Source organism: Clinocottus analis, unplaced genomic scaffold, assembly GCF_023055335.1.
Source record: "Clinocottus analis isolate CAN_PGR_092001 unplaced genomic scaffold, fCliAna1.0.p SCAF_24, whole genome shotgun sequence".
NCBI lineage: Eukaryota > Metazoa > Chordata > Actinopteri > Perciformes > Cottidae > Clinocottus > Clinocottus analis.
The window spans coordinates 9,584,978-9,600,544 of record NW_027175976.1 but is presented as its reverse complement, the minus strand read 5'-3'; the positions used below and the strand labels follow the sequence as shown (position 1 = coordinate 9,600,544).

General features: G+C 41.8%; 1 pseudogene; it reads left to right on the top strand.

Annotated features, from left to right (window-relative positions):
• Positions 1-15,567, top strand: part of LOC137794322 (uncharacterized) — a 41,594-nt pseudogene that overhangs the window by 10,406 nt on the left and 15,621 nt on the right.

Here is a 15,567-nt window from a genome sequence, read left to right as displayed (position 1 = left end):
ACAGAGCCGCGTCTCTGTTTGCCGCTGCCGGGCAAGACGAGGACAAGAGGAGCTGGAGAGAGGCCGGTCCCTGTTGGCGACAAGGTGGTACAGTGGATGCTGCAGACGGGTGAGAATGGAACAGACAAGGCACTATGTACCACAGTCACTTTCAATCAGAGAGTCCTACGCTGCTGGTTGGGTCCAAAATTGGGTCAGCGCTCTATTTTTGGAAAACCATAAGAAAGTATGATTCCATGAGTCCCAACGCAACAGGGATATGATTTATTCCTTGAATATTTAAGCCCAAGGCCAAACTGAAAAGCTGAATGTGTAATAAGTATCTCATTTAGACCTGGGGCTGAAAAGGTTTAAGAAGGCCTTCTCTCAGTGATGTACAGTGGCCCAACATCCCTGTTGAGTTTTGAATATAAGCTTCCTTCAAGGGAAGATATACACTGGATAACAGAGCCATGTTGCTCTGAAGACTTTCTACATTGTCTTCACCTCCTACACATATATATATAGGTGTCCTGATGCCTTTCATCATCTATTTCGGACACAACTTTTCAAAGTGCTGGGTCATCAGTGCCGCTGTGAGAGCCACAGACCCAGTGAGAGGCCAATAACTCTGACGCTGTTCTGGCTGCAAGGCATCTTTATCCAAATAGATGTTCTGCAGGGAGCCGTGCGAAGTTGCCCTGCAGTGATTGCAATCCTCAAACTCTTCTAAGACCTTGTTGTTCTGATCAGCACTAATTAGTTTGTGCCCACGTATATCTAAGATATGTCTGAAAGTGAAGCAGAGGACATCTATGCCGTCTCACGATTCTTTTGATTATTATTCATTGCTTCGCCTCCACGCCCTCCTCGTTCTCTGTTGCAGTGTGTTTTGCTCATTCTTTCGCTACAAAGCCAGATAAGATGTAAAGAAGCAACAATCACTCTTTTTTATTGTTTTTTCTTCTATTTTTCTCTTAAAAACAAATCGAAATAGTGGAGATAGAATAATTAACAGCAGATAGTTGAGAAAGGATGTCTTCTACAGGGTTGCTGTTTCTTAAACTATATAATCTGAAAAATCACCTTTAAATTCACAAACTGTTCTTTGCAAAAGTACCAGAAAACATGTTTATATTAGAAACAGCCATGTATGAAATCGTCTTCCTGTTTCAGCCACACTGCATTGCTTATGAGACTGTAATGCAGGTAGTTCCACCACCTATGTCAACACTTAGAATACTAATAAATATTGGATGGATTGCTATGATATTTCCTATGAACATTTGTCCTTGAAGTCAAAACTCTAGCAACACTTCCAGTACAAAGAACTACTTTATTTTCAGCTGGTTCGGCTTGTAGATGACATGATGGTCAGACATGTCATTTGTTCTTCACACCACCAAAGTGTTGTTGGAGTTTTCACCTCTTCAGACTTTTTTCTTTCACCACACACATTGGAAATAAGTGAGTGCCAGAAAATCCCCGCTGTGCTTAAACATTCATGAATCCCAGAGGAACCCTTATAACATTGATGCCCCTCCAACTTTTCATCTAGATATCATAAAACATCCCCTTGAAGTGCACAGGGGACAAATGTAGCCGTGAAAGATTTTAACTGGAGACACACACACACACACACACACACACACACACACACACGCACACGCACGCGCACACGCACACACACACACACACACACACACACACACACACACACACACACACATTTACTGCAGTAGAATTTTCTTTCTTCACAGTTGAGAGACTTTAATATACAAATCAATAAGCTAAAGTCAACATTTAGGCAGAATTTCTTATGTCTGATGTATTGATTCATAACAGAGCATTTAGCTTTACGACCTCAGCTAGCTTCTAGTGTCTGAGAAATAATGCCAGGTTTAGAATTAAGCCAATAAATAAAGGTGACAGTGGCCATCTTTAGCCAGCTGTTTGGCTGCATGAGACAGAACATCTCCACCATTACAGGCCCTGCACTCTTATCTGCCATTCAATATTTTCATGAGATAACGGCAGCCCAATCAAACAGATTTGATGTAACTGAACAGATCATCTAATGAAGCACAAAAGGAAAGCAGATTCATTTTTATTGTACATCATTTGACACCAAAGGAGCATCCATGGTGCAAAGTGATCTGGTGAGTGGCAGAAACAACCGCAGGAAGAAATCTGCATGTAAAAAAACAACAAAGTAATTTAGTCTGTGGAGTGTTTTTTTTGGAAAACAATTCGGTGTGAATTGTGTATTCTGAAAAGCTGACACTGTACTGAATTAAAGGGCTTATTGTGTAAAGAGAAGTTGAAGTAGTAGGATTAGTGAACAGTAGGAACAGTGAACATGGTGAACATGATGAACAGTGAACATGATGAACATGATGAACAGTGAACATGGTGAACATGATGAACAGTGAACATGATGAACATGAACAGTGAACATGATGAACAGTGAACATGATGAACAGTGAACATGATGAACATGATGAACAGTGAACATGATGAACATGATGAACAGTGAACATGATGAACATGATGAACAGTGAACATGATGAACGGTGAACACGGTGAACACGGTGAACATGGTGAACGGTGAACATGATAAACGGTGAAGATGGTGAACATGATGAACAGTGAACATGATGAACAGTGAACATGATGAACAGTGAACATGGTGAACAGTGAACATGGTGAACATGGTGAACAGCGAACATGGTGAACAGTGAACATGGTGAACATGGTGAACAGCGAACATGGTGAACAGTGAACATGGTGAACATGGTGAACATGGTAAAGAGTGAACATGGAAAACAGTGAACATGGTAAACAGTGAACATGGTGAACAGTGAACATGGTGAACAGTGAACATGGTGAACAGTGAACATGGTGAACAGTGAACATGGTGAACAGTGAACATGGTGAACAGTGAACATGGTGAACATGATGAACGGTGAACATGGTGAACATGGTAAACAGTGAACATGGTGAACAGTGAACATGGTGAACATGATGAACGGTGAACATGGTGAACATGGTAAACAGTGAACATGGTGAACAGTGAACATGGTGAACATGATGAACAGTGAACATGGTAAACAGTGAACATGGTGAACAGTGAACATGGTGAACAGTGAACATGGTGAACATGGTAAACAGTGAACATGGTGAACAGGGTGAACATGGTGAACAGTGAACATGGTGAACATGGTGAACAGTGAACATGGTGAACAGGGTGAACATGGTAAACAGTGAACATGGTGAACAGGGTGAACATGGTGAACAGTGAACATGGTGAACAGGGTGAACATGGTGAACAGTGAACATGGTAAACAGTGAATATATTAAACAGTGAACATGGTAAACAGTGAACATGGTAAACAGTGAACATGGTAAACAGTGAACATGGTGAACATGGTAAACAGTGAACATGGTGAACAGTGAACATGGTAAACAGTGAACATGGTGAACATGATGAACGGTGAACATGGTGAACAGTGAACATGGTGAACAGTGAACATGGTGAACAGTGAACATGGTGAACAGTGAACATGGTAAACAGTGGACATGGTGAACAGTGAACATGGTGAACATGGTGAACAGTGAACATGGTGAACAGTGAACATGGTAAACAGTGGACATGGTGAACAGTGAACATGGTGAACAGTGAACAGTGAACATGGTAAACAGTGAACATGGTGAACAGTGAACATGGTGAACAGTGAACATGGTAAACAGTGAACATATTAAACAGTGAACATGGTGAACAGTGAACATGCTAAACAGTGAACATGGTGAACATGGTAAACAGTGAACATGGTGAACAGTGAACATGGTGAACAGTGAACATGGTGAACATGGTAAACAGTGAACATGGTGAACAGTGAACATGCTAAACAGTGAACATGGTGAACATGGTAAACAGTGAACATGGTAAACAGTGAACATGGTGAACAGTGAACATGGTAAACAGTGAACATGGTGAACATGGTAAACAGTGAACATGGTGAACAGTGAACATAGTGAACATGGTAAACAGTGAACATGGTAAACAGTGAACATGGTGAACATGGTAAACAGTGAACATGGTGAACAGTGAACATGGTGAACAGTGAACATGGTGAACATGGTAAACAGTGAACATGGTGAACAGTGAACATGGTGAACAGTGAACATGGTGAACATGATGAACGGTGAACATGGTGAACAGTGAACATGGTAAACAGTGAACATGGTGAACAGTGAACATGGTGAACAGTGAACATGGTGAACAGTGAACATGGTGAACATGATGAACGGTGAACATGGTGAACAGTGAACATGGTGAACAGTGAACATGGTGAACATGGTAAACAGTGAACATGGTCAACAGTGAACATAGTGAACAGTGAACATGGTAAACAGTGAACATGGTGAACAGTGAACAGTGAACATGGAAAACAGTGAACATGGTGAACCCGAACTTCAGTTTGACTTCAACTCTGTTGTCTTTAAATGAATGTTTGAAAGAGAATGAAAGAGAACAGAAATGAAAGAGAACAGAAAAGGTGAAACAAACAAACGAAAGTCATTGTTAATCTGGTGAGAAACATTGCGGCTCAGTCTCTCTTTTTCTTTTTACCAGTTTTTTGATTTTCCAGATTCAATTAAATAGTTGCCCAATGTCCAGTTATGAAGTACAGTCTGGGCTTTGATCTTTTAGGAACATTGAGAGATGATAAACATGCTGGCTGTAGACTGTGGATGAAGAGCTTTATGAAAAATGTTGACAGCAGCCTCTGTCTCATAATTCAGCCCGAGCAGGTGTGCAGCCATTATGAATTCCTTATTATGACGAATAGAAGTACACTTGAAATAGGAGCAGTGGTGCACAATCGTACATTACAGGAAGACAAATAGCTCCTCAATGGTTTATGTAACCAAAATGCAGCTGATAGAGAGAGAGAGAGAGAGAGTGTGTGTGTGTGTGTGTGTGTGTGTGTGTGTGTGTGTGTGTGTGTGTGTGTGTGTGTGTGTGTGTGTGTGTGTGTGTGTGAGCTGGATTTGGTCCCCAGTAAAAACAATACAGAATGTTGTTCAAAGTCTTCAGCAATGATTCTTCTCTGAAGATATATTATATAAGAGGTTGAATGTATGTCAGTTGTCTCACTCTTTCTTTTTTCTCATTTTTTTCTCATTTTACTATCCTCCTTTCCTTTTTTCTCATCACCTGCTGTGTTCCTTTCCTTGTTTCCTCCCCTCTCTTCTTCTGCATTCACTCTTCTGCTCTCGTCTGTTCTGATTTCCATTCTTTATCCTCTTCTCATCTCTTCCAATCCTCTTTCACTTCTCCATGTATCCCCTCTTTTACTGTCCTCTTCTCTCATCTCCTTTTCTCTTTTTCCTGCCCTCCATTATTCTACCATGTCTGGGTTTCATTATCTCCACCAGGAGATTATGTATTCAATGAGGTGTGACTGTGCTTGTGTGATTCTGTTCATCCCATGTCTGTCCACGCCCGCTGTCTGATACTACTGGACCCATTAGCCTAATATGATATTCATCTGAAATGCTTAAGGATCTCTCATGGCCGCAGTCATTCACACTCTTTACAAACATAATTCAATAACTGTTATATATCGTCATCGACTGCTGACACCCAACTCCTCTTAACCGGCCTGTAGGGACTACAAATAATCAACAACTCTCTGTCAAGGGTTGAGTTTTGGTTCCTGTTTTATTTCGTAGTCTTGTGTCTCCCGTCTCCTTGTCGGTTGGTACTGTTTTTCTCCGTGGTGTTTGTCATTGTCCTGTTTTTTTCAGTTTCCCATTCATGTCCCAAATTGATTCAGTTTCAGTGCCTTTTGCTTTTTTGGGCCCGGGCTGTGCTCCAGCCGGTCCTTGTTTTTTCCTTATTAAAGATTTTTGAAACGGTTCATCAGTGTTTGGGTCCTGTTTTCAACACCGCACACTCTCCTCCAGTGCAGTGCTGTTTAGTAATTGTTCCTCCTCTCTTGATTCAAACACTGTGTTGACGAAGTGAAGCCTTGAGTTTTGCACTTTGCCAAATACGCTGCATACAAGGTCACGATTAACGTTCACAAACTGAAAACGCACTGTGAAAGGGTTAAAGTTAGAAGATAAAAACAGAGATTACTCCCAGACTGGACAATACTCCAAGATAGCCCCGCCCCTAAAGCATCCCCTGCTTTATGTTTACAATGTTTACTGAGGGAATACATCAAGAGAGAAGTATCACACTTCCTTTTGTAACCAGAGGAGTCGCCCCCTGCTGGCTATTATGAATAATGCAAGTTTAAAGAACTTTAAAGTAGTGGTTCTCAACTGGTTTTGCTCCAGGACTCCCTTCACCCCTGAATGACAAGCCGCGACACATGGAGGAACATTCTCCACTTCTCAGATGTATTTAATGAAAAGACGGTGCAGTTTGCACCTGAGAGAGTTCAGGATATATACACAAAAACAAGTTTAATGATAAACCAAAACGACCAGCTAGTGGCGACGCTAGAGAGGAAACTATTCCCTTTTATACTCAATTAACTGCATTTTAATGAAAAAACCCCAAAGTATGTATTCTCAAACACTTTACTGATGTCCCTGTGTTGAGGAGCCGCTTTTCCACAAATTCAAAACAAATTATACAAAAAGTGCAATTCAAAAGGATTCATATATTCAACATTAACTTTTCTTCTGATTACCTCATCAGGAGGTAAATACTGAAAAACATTGTGCTTTATAGAAAATTAAGCAGCACTCAATTCTCCTCACGACCTTCAAGTGTTATGCAGGCAGCGCCATCAGTTGTGAATGTTGTATTCAGAAAGCTGTTTAATTTAATTATCCTAAACACCCAGCGTCGCCCTATATCAGGATGGTTTGACCCAACCTGACACACGCTGCTGAAAACATGGAGGGACAAGAGCAAAACAAGTGAAAACCACAGCCGGCTGAAAAAAAACGACACTCCACTGCATAAAAAAAGTCCCTTCAAATTAAAACCACAGGATGGAAAAAACCCACCAGTTGAGAATCGCTGCTTTTAGAGCGTCGGTTTCTCTTTCCAGAGGCTCAGTGCTGCCTGCTAAACACATCGGGGTTACACCTGCTGTTCAAAGAGGAATGCTAAATGAACGCTGCTTTAGATGCTGTAGTTTTTACTAAATGAACTAGATAACAGCAGGACTTCCAGTTTCTGCTCAGAAGCAGAGAGAGTGATGAGTGAGCCGTGAGCCACACTGCAGTGGAGACGGGGTGTTGTGGTTTGAATGAATTGAATCAGTCATTACGGCCGTAGTCTCTGCAGACACACCTGGTGGAGATCGACACTCACTGAGGGCAGGCATCTTGTTTTCTTTTCCTCTCTTGCTCCATCTCCTGTGTTTCTCCTTCCCTCTCATCACTTTCCTCCCCCACCTCACCATAACAGAATAAGTGGCCCATATAAACCTTCCTACAGCTCCCTGGGGTGCTGCTGGTGCATTAGGCTTTGGGTGATGGTTTTTGCCTTTTCTCTCTTTTTTTTCAGCCTGGCTTCTACTCTGTTACAGCGGACAACTCATTACACTCCCCGCGGAGGCTCACTTTAAAGTATTTGGGAGGCAGAGTCCAGAAAAATAGTTCTTATTAGCCTCTCAGAGTCCAATATGTGCTCAATCCTGCTCTCAGTTTTATTTTTCCTCTGTTCAGGATGATGTGATCAGAACCTGTGACAACAGCATCTGTAAAGAAAGCTTTGCTGGTGGTTTTGGAAAGGGAGGTTGTGTGTGTTTGGAGGTGGAGGAGACATAACTTCCTCGGGCTCGGTAACTTCCTGGCAGCTTCGTCAGCAAATTTGTTCAAGCGGAGGGCACACGAGTTATGTGCCTGCAGGCCGAAGAGGACCACACACACACACACGCACACACACACACACACACACACACACACACACTCTCACACACACACACACACACACACACACACACACACACACACACACACACACACACACACCATTTAATGCTCAGAAAAGATGAACACCGGCTCCATTACTTCCTATGAATATGTTTGATTCCAGGCTGCCAGGCAGCCGGTGCTTTGGCGCAGCACAGCGACAGCAGGTGGTCTCCTGCGGCGCCGCCAGCTGAAGGGCCACCAAATGATCATTTTGTTTTTGTAATTAATTTCTAAAACTATAACTTCAAGGGAACTGCCATTCCCCAGGCCAACACCTCGGGTTTTCATTCACCATCGTCGATGTCATGAGACGCTGAAGATGAGAAAATCAAAATGATTTGTGCACAAATCACAAAAGTAATGGGGTTGAAGAAGTTTATTATCACAAAGTTGAAATGTCAACAACGGTATTATCATGAGCAAACCGGGGTCGTCCTTCAATCAGAGGATCAGCGGTTCAATCCCCGGCTGGTCTGTGGTGGTGTGTCCTTGGGCCAGACTCTTGACCACAAAGCGCTCCTGCAGCCGGCCTCTAGTGGACGGATGGGAGATGACATGATGTAAACAGTACAGACCATCAGGAGATGTGCATGGAAACGGGTGAGTAGGAAACACTACTGCGCTAGTGTTATTGTGTTTTTAGTTTTGTTTAATGAATATAGAAAACATTTATGAGAATACTTGTGATCAGTTTGTTATGCATTTTAGTTTGTGAGCGAATAGACTTGGAGCTTTGTTTGCTGGCTCGCTTCTTTATGAACAATATATGTTCATAAACACAGCATCAAAAATGTTAAAAGTCTTCTGATAAAATCCTGAAAAGATCTAGAAACGAGTTCACACTTTAAGCCCTGAATAGTATTACACTATTGATATCACGGCTCTGCCTGGACCAAGAACATGTGCTATAGTTTATAAACTTCAAATGAGCTGAACATACTGAACTTTAATAATTCTTTCCAGCGTCTCGTGTTTTATATCACTATACAATATTAACTTGAGATTCTGCTCTGTTATATTATTTGTGGTGTACCCAATATTATCTTAGCTTTCAAGTATCATTCGGTCGTGTATGTTCCTCTGAAGCTGCTCAACAGTGACTTTATTCCCATCGAAGATTCTGCAGCTATCGGGGAATTGTTTCTTCTGCATTCTGCAGCAGCCAAAGCTGAAAAGATTTGGCAGAATATTTATAAAATACTCACATCAGGAGCAACACACTCAGCTCAGTGCACCTGACCTTTGCCACTAGTTCACCACTGAGAAACAAGAAGTCATGCAGGCAATAAATCATACAGTAATCTGCAACATCACTTCACCACAAAGCAGAGCCACAGAGCTGACTATTAATAAACAAACAGAAAATAATATTTGACTACACTGGGAATGAAATCATCTGTACTGCCATCAAATCCTTTTAACTATGATTAGCATAGCACTTTACGGACACTAATCTACTACATTTAACTATTTCTCTGTTACGGTCCCTCGTGCAGACACAGTGAAATGCACACAAACAGATTCATATTCTTCAATTATTCAGTGAACTCCTGATGATTTAAATATAAGTATATGTCCAGTTTTAGATCGGGAGAAGAGACTTGCGACACAATGTGGATTACACTCACTTTCCATCAGCAACGAAGCATCGTATGTGAAACATTTGAGTTTGATTTCAAGATAAATAAAACTCAAAATAAAAGAAGCCAAAACACACTGAGCCGAGGCAGCGACACAAACCAACAGATATAAAACCTCAGAAGCAACAAATCTAACTTGCAAAATGAAAGAGGCAAAACACAATAACTAACCTCCGTCAAACAGCTGCAGGGGCAGACGACCAACGGCGTCGTCGTCCTGGCCCCGACCAATGGAGTCCTCGTCCTGGCGCAGCTATTTGCATACAGACACATTGCACACATTCATGGAACGCCAAAACAAGCACACAAAATAATATGACCACAGGCGTAACAGGATTAAAAGAAAACAATGAAAACGGTGACAGACTGAGCGCCGATTGAAAAGGAAGGAAGAATTGTGCTGAAGAAGATGGAACCACTGATTTGAAGGAGGTTGTGTGAGAACAAAGTGATAGAAAGAAAGGAGAAAGAAAGACAGAAAGTAGAAAAAATTAGTTTCTCACTGATTAATTATGCGGACGGCAATTTTCTGAAATGAAACCTTGAAGTTTTGTCGGAACCAACAAACACGGAGCTCATTCTCCTCCCCTCCACCTCCCTGTGCCTCTCTTCTACATGCAGAGACTCATCTTTCTCTCCTCCTTGTCCTCTCTGCTTCATTTACTCCCTGTGGTTCACCTGAGATTGATGATCCTCTCCTCTGATTGTGGTAATTACCCCTGTCCTGCTGCTGCAATGCATTATGCACAACAGACTCACAAAGCATCGAAGGGGGCAAGGCCAGATTGCTATTCATTGGCCTCCTGATGCATGCTGGGGGAGCCCAGTCAAGGACCGGAGACGATGGCTGCCTGGTACCTGGCGTGTTTAGTACCGCTGGCTGACGATTGATGTGTCAAGGAGGCGACGTGGATGACATTGTGCGACACCTTGTTGTTCTCTCCATAAAGACTGATGCAGAGGGAGTCCCCAGCTTCAATATTTTGAAGTGAGACCTTCCTCGTTGTCATGTGTCAGGCTGAAGATGGCCGCTCTGCTCTGTGGGATTGACTAAAGTGTCAGGTTGAACTTTGTATCGGCACACTGATTTGTCACGCAGAAGGAATGCAGGACTTTGAGAAGCTCTTTGAAACAGAAGCGTGTGATGTGAGGGCCCATGGCAACCCGACTCAGACAACAACGTGTGTCTTTCCTTCATTGGACCAAACGCGGAATAACAGATTGGTTTTAGCCACATTGACAAATCACTCTTTAAGTTGATATGTCAACAGCCACATCCAGCATCAACCAAAGCTACATGATCCTTTATTTGGAGTCCTGTGTGTGTGTGTGTGTGTGTGTGTGTGTGTGTGTGTGTGTGTGTGTGTGTGTGTGTGTGTGTCCACGTGATGCATGTAGATGTCATGTTCTCTCTCTTTTTGCTCTGTTTTTGGTCTCCACCAACTCCCGGGGGCAACATCCAGCTCTTTAGCTGCTAAATGGTCCACTCGGTTCACCAGACCATCAAGGTGAAGAGGGAGCAGAGCCAGCCCTCACCTTTGGTCATGAGCTTTTTTATAGTGACGGGAAGAAGTAGATTGAGGATAAAAGGGCCACAACTTGTTCCTCTGCAGCCTTTGAGACAGGATGAGCATTTACTCAATACGCAGAGCATATAACAGTGAGTTGGTCCGCCCCCGACCCGGACTATTATGTTTATGGGATATTTCTGTTAATAGCTCGGCGAGAGAACGGAGCAGAAATGAGATTAAGCTGTTCAGAGATGCTCCAGATCCTGGAGGTTCTGTGTCGTTCTATTCACTTCTAACAGGAGATCACAGTCGGTGGAGTCTGTGCCGAGCGCCGCCTTCCATCTTGATTTGTTAATTCAGGTGTTCATCTACATCAGGGGTCACCAACCTTTTTGAAGCCGGGAGCTACTTCGAGGTACAAAATAATATGAAGGGCTACTTGTTTGATACAAACTTACTGAACAACAAAGTTCCACAGATCACATTTTAATTATAATATATGTGAAGTGACTGATATGTCTGATCATATATCAATGTTAATTATTCCTCACAATAATTATTAACAATTTCCACAACAATGATCTTAGAAAAAAAATATTTTCATCACTTTGTTCGAAAAATAAAAATAAAAACTAATATTTAGTTACTACTAAATAGCTCATTGTGGAAAACAAGGTAATTTTTGCAAAACAAAACAGAATAAGTGCAGAGCATCTTGTGTGAGCATCAGGTTGCATCAGTGGCTCAGTGAGCTGCTTTCCTCTACATATCTTTTTAAAACAGGTTTGTGGATTTGATACAGACTCTCAATTCATGCTTAATGTTGAGCTGAGGTCCGTTTTCTGATAAAAGACGCAACAGAAGAAAAAACCTCACAGAGATCTCATAAAGATCGGCGCGCATGCGCAGCAGCCTGTTAACAGATCAGCATCTCCTTTTGCGCCCAGAGACTCCCGATACTCAAAGTCAGAAATGTTGCTCATGGAGCTCCAGCCTGCAGCCTGTGTGCGGGCTTTAGCTTAAAATAGTGTTAGCTTAAAGCAGCAAATCACATCGTGAAAAGCACGCAACATATTTTTGGCCATCTTTCTCTCTCTCTGTCCACTGTGTGCACGCCCGTGTCTGTGTGTGTGTGTCTGTGTGTGTGTGTGTGTGTGTGTGTGTGTGTGTGCTCACCTGTGTGCGCGCCGTGTTTGGGGCGGAACTCCGCTGTTTGCGATACAGAGAAGAGTTTAAACGCGACCATGGTCGGTTGATAATATTTTTTAATTTTTTATTTTTAGAACACGTCTCGTGGCGACTCACATGGACCCTGCGGGCGACAAGGCACCGTATTGGCTACCTCTGATCTACATGTGTGAAACTACCCAACGAACACTCAGGAAATCCCTCCCCCTCACACACACACACACACACACACACACACACACACACACACACACACACACACACGCTGCAAAAACAATGGTTTTCACTATACTGTAAAATTACTCTGCGCAACAAGACACATGACTGCGCTGGTAAAGAGTACATAATACACACATACACACAGAGTACATAGTACACATACACACACACACACACACACACACACAGAGTACATAGTACACATACACACACACACACACACACACACACACACACACACACACACACACAGAGTACATATGTTGCTCTTGTTCTGAAAACTGTTCTTCAAAAAACAAAACTGAAACTGAACTATGTACATTGTGTTAACATGTGCATATTTGCAGACAAAGTGCTGCACACACTCCCCCATCCATCTCAATGGAACTGAGGTTGAGTGTGTCTCCAGCTTTAGGTTCCTGGGTGTTCATATCTCAGACCTATCATGGACCCTCAACACCTCAACCCTGGTCAAGAAGGCACACCAGCAGTTCTTCTTCCTGAGAAAACTGAAAAAGATCCACATGTGTCCTTCAATACTGGGGTACTTCTACCGCTCCACCATCGAGAGCATCTTGACAAACTGCATCACAGTTTGGTACGGCAACTGCTCTGCCTCAGACCGGGAAGCTCTGCAGAGGGTGGTGAAAACCGCCCAGCGCCTCCCCGGTACTCCACTCCCTGCCATTGAGTCCATCCACCTCAAGCGTTGCCTGCGGAGAGCGCACAGCACAGTCAGGGGCCCCACTCACCCAAACCACAGACTGTTTCCCATCATCCCCTCTGGGAGGCGCTACAGAAACCGCCGTCCCAGGACCAGCAGGCTCAGAAACAGTTTCTTTCACACTCAGCTGTCAATCCTCAGTCCCATTTCATCTCAGTCTGTCTCTCATGTTGATGAAAGTAGAGACAGACAACATTTCTACTGAGGAAATGTTACTAAATAATTTGGTAGTAGATATTTATTTACAAGTATCTTCCATTTTATTCATATATTCCACTGCTTTTGTGAACCTAAGACCTCTGGTAAAACAATTTCCATCACCAAAACAGTTGGACCACATGAGTAAAGTAAAATGTTTTCACAAGAGATATGAAGAACTTCCCAAATCAAGATATATATATATATATATATATATATATATATATATATATATATATATATATATATATATATATATATATATATATAGCTTGTGGCTTAGGACAGTGGTGCCTCTTCATTGGAGAGATAAGATTGATTTGCAATTTTTGATGTAACACATGGGTGTGTATCTCATATGCAAGTGCCTTTAAAAAGTAAAGTTAAGAAATTATGTAAAGTCAAGAAAATGACTTCAGACCCCTCTATTTCATCTTCATTTTGACCATGGCTCGCCGTTTTTGACTAGACTTTTACTTGTTGTAAATGACATGCAAATAACACTGTTAACACATTTAAACAATTTTCAAGCAGGCTTTAGATACTTTCCATTAAAAATTGCACACAATTCATGGTTTCAAATATACACACAGACACACACACACACACATATATATATATATATATATATATATATATATATATATATATATATATATATAAAGGCTTTGCATAATATGTTTCATGAGGAAGGAAAGCAGTTAACATTTTTTTAGCCCTCAACAATAAGTCTAAGTATTCAGTTGCACTGAATAGAAACTGCCACTTTGTTTGTGAAGAGACTTGTGACTAAGGTCTGAGCTCTTTTCAAATAACTGGAATGCTGCATTTTATTTTCAGAAGGAACGTGGCCCATTTATGACTCTGAAGGCTTCTGGACCACAAAGCTACAGTAAAAATTAAACTGTCCTGATGGAACATTATGATCAGTAGATACGCCTCATTTTTGATTTACCGGTGGATCTTTAATGACATTAAGCAGAAAACGTGTCATGAGTGATGTCCACACCCTTTAGAGATCCGTTACCGCATATTGATCATATAGGACTATACGGAACGTCAGGGGCCTACATCGAGTGTGACAGCCCGCCACTGGTGGCTCCAGTAAAACGATTGGAACAACTGGTTTTCCTTCAGCTTTACTTTAAATTTCTTTATTTCTCTGGAAACTAGAATGTCAGCTAGTTTACAAGTTCAATGAAGTCAGCAAAATGTAGATGTTTCTTCTGATATTCTTTTCTTTGGTGTTTGACCTCATGAATAAAGTCAATTTATAAGGGCAAGACCATAAAAGCCAATTCAGCACCACGACTCTCCACGGTAACGGTGTCACAGTGACTGTGAGCGACTGGCACAGCCCACTGTGAAGACTTTTCATGAGCAACTAAATTATCCACAAAAGGTCAGTCTATTAGAGTTTTTCAAATGTAGGCGTTGTCTCTGGCTTTTATCTCAGTTGGAGAAAATGTAATGTTTGTGGAAATTATTTTTTGTTACCTCAGGTAAACTGAACTTTTTTACCTTCAAAAAGAGCTCAAATGAAGCTTACCGTGCTCCACACAAACGACAACACATAGCTGTGTTACCATTTGTGTGGCGCATGGCAAGCTTCATTTGTTAATATCAAGCACAGAAATTAGTATTTGGTTCTCAGAAATCAAATAATTAAATTCGATTAGATGCAGATGTATTGTCATTAACAGATAACAAATGACAGTTCAGCATCTAACCAGAAGTGCAAAAAGCAATAAAGTGTAGTTATGCAGAATATATACACCACATAACATATAGACTATAAACAATGTGGAACAGTAAGACAGATGGCTACTCTCGATATAATATACAGTATGAACAGAATACAGTCTGTATGCTAAGATATATACTGCAAGAATATATCATATCACATAAATAATAAGGACTGGAAACAGGGAGAGACAAGTTTGTCTGTGTCCAGAAACCACTCCCCCCTACTCGCCCTCTCAAGCTCATCAATTAACACCCCTTATCTCTTATCTTATTATCACTGTTTTAAAGGGAGTCATTTGCTGGACCATTTCTAGGGCTGGACCAGTTGCCAAGCAACTGGCCACAGGCCTGTCGGGTGGCGAGGTAGAGTCGTTTACTGATTACAGGAGTGTGTGTGTGTGTGTGTGTGTGTGTG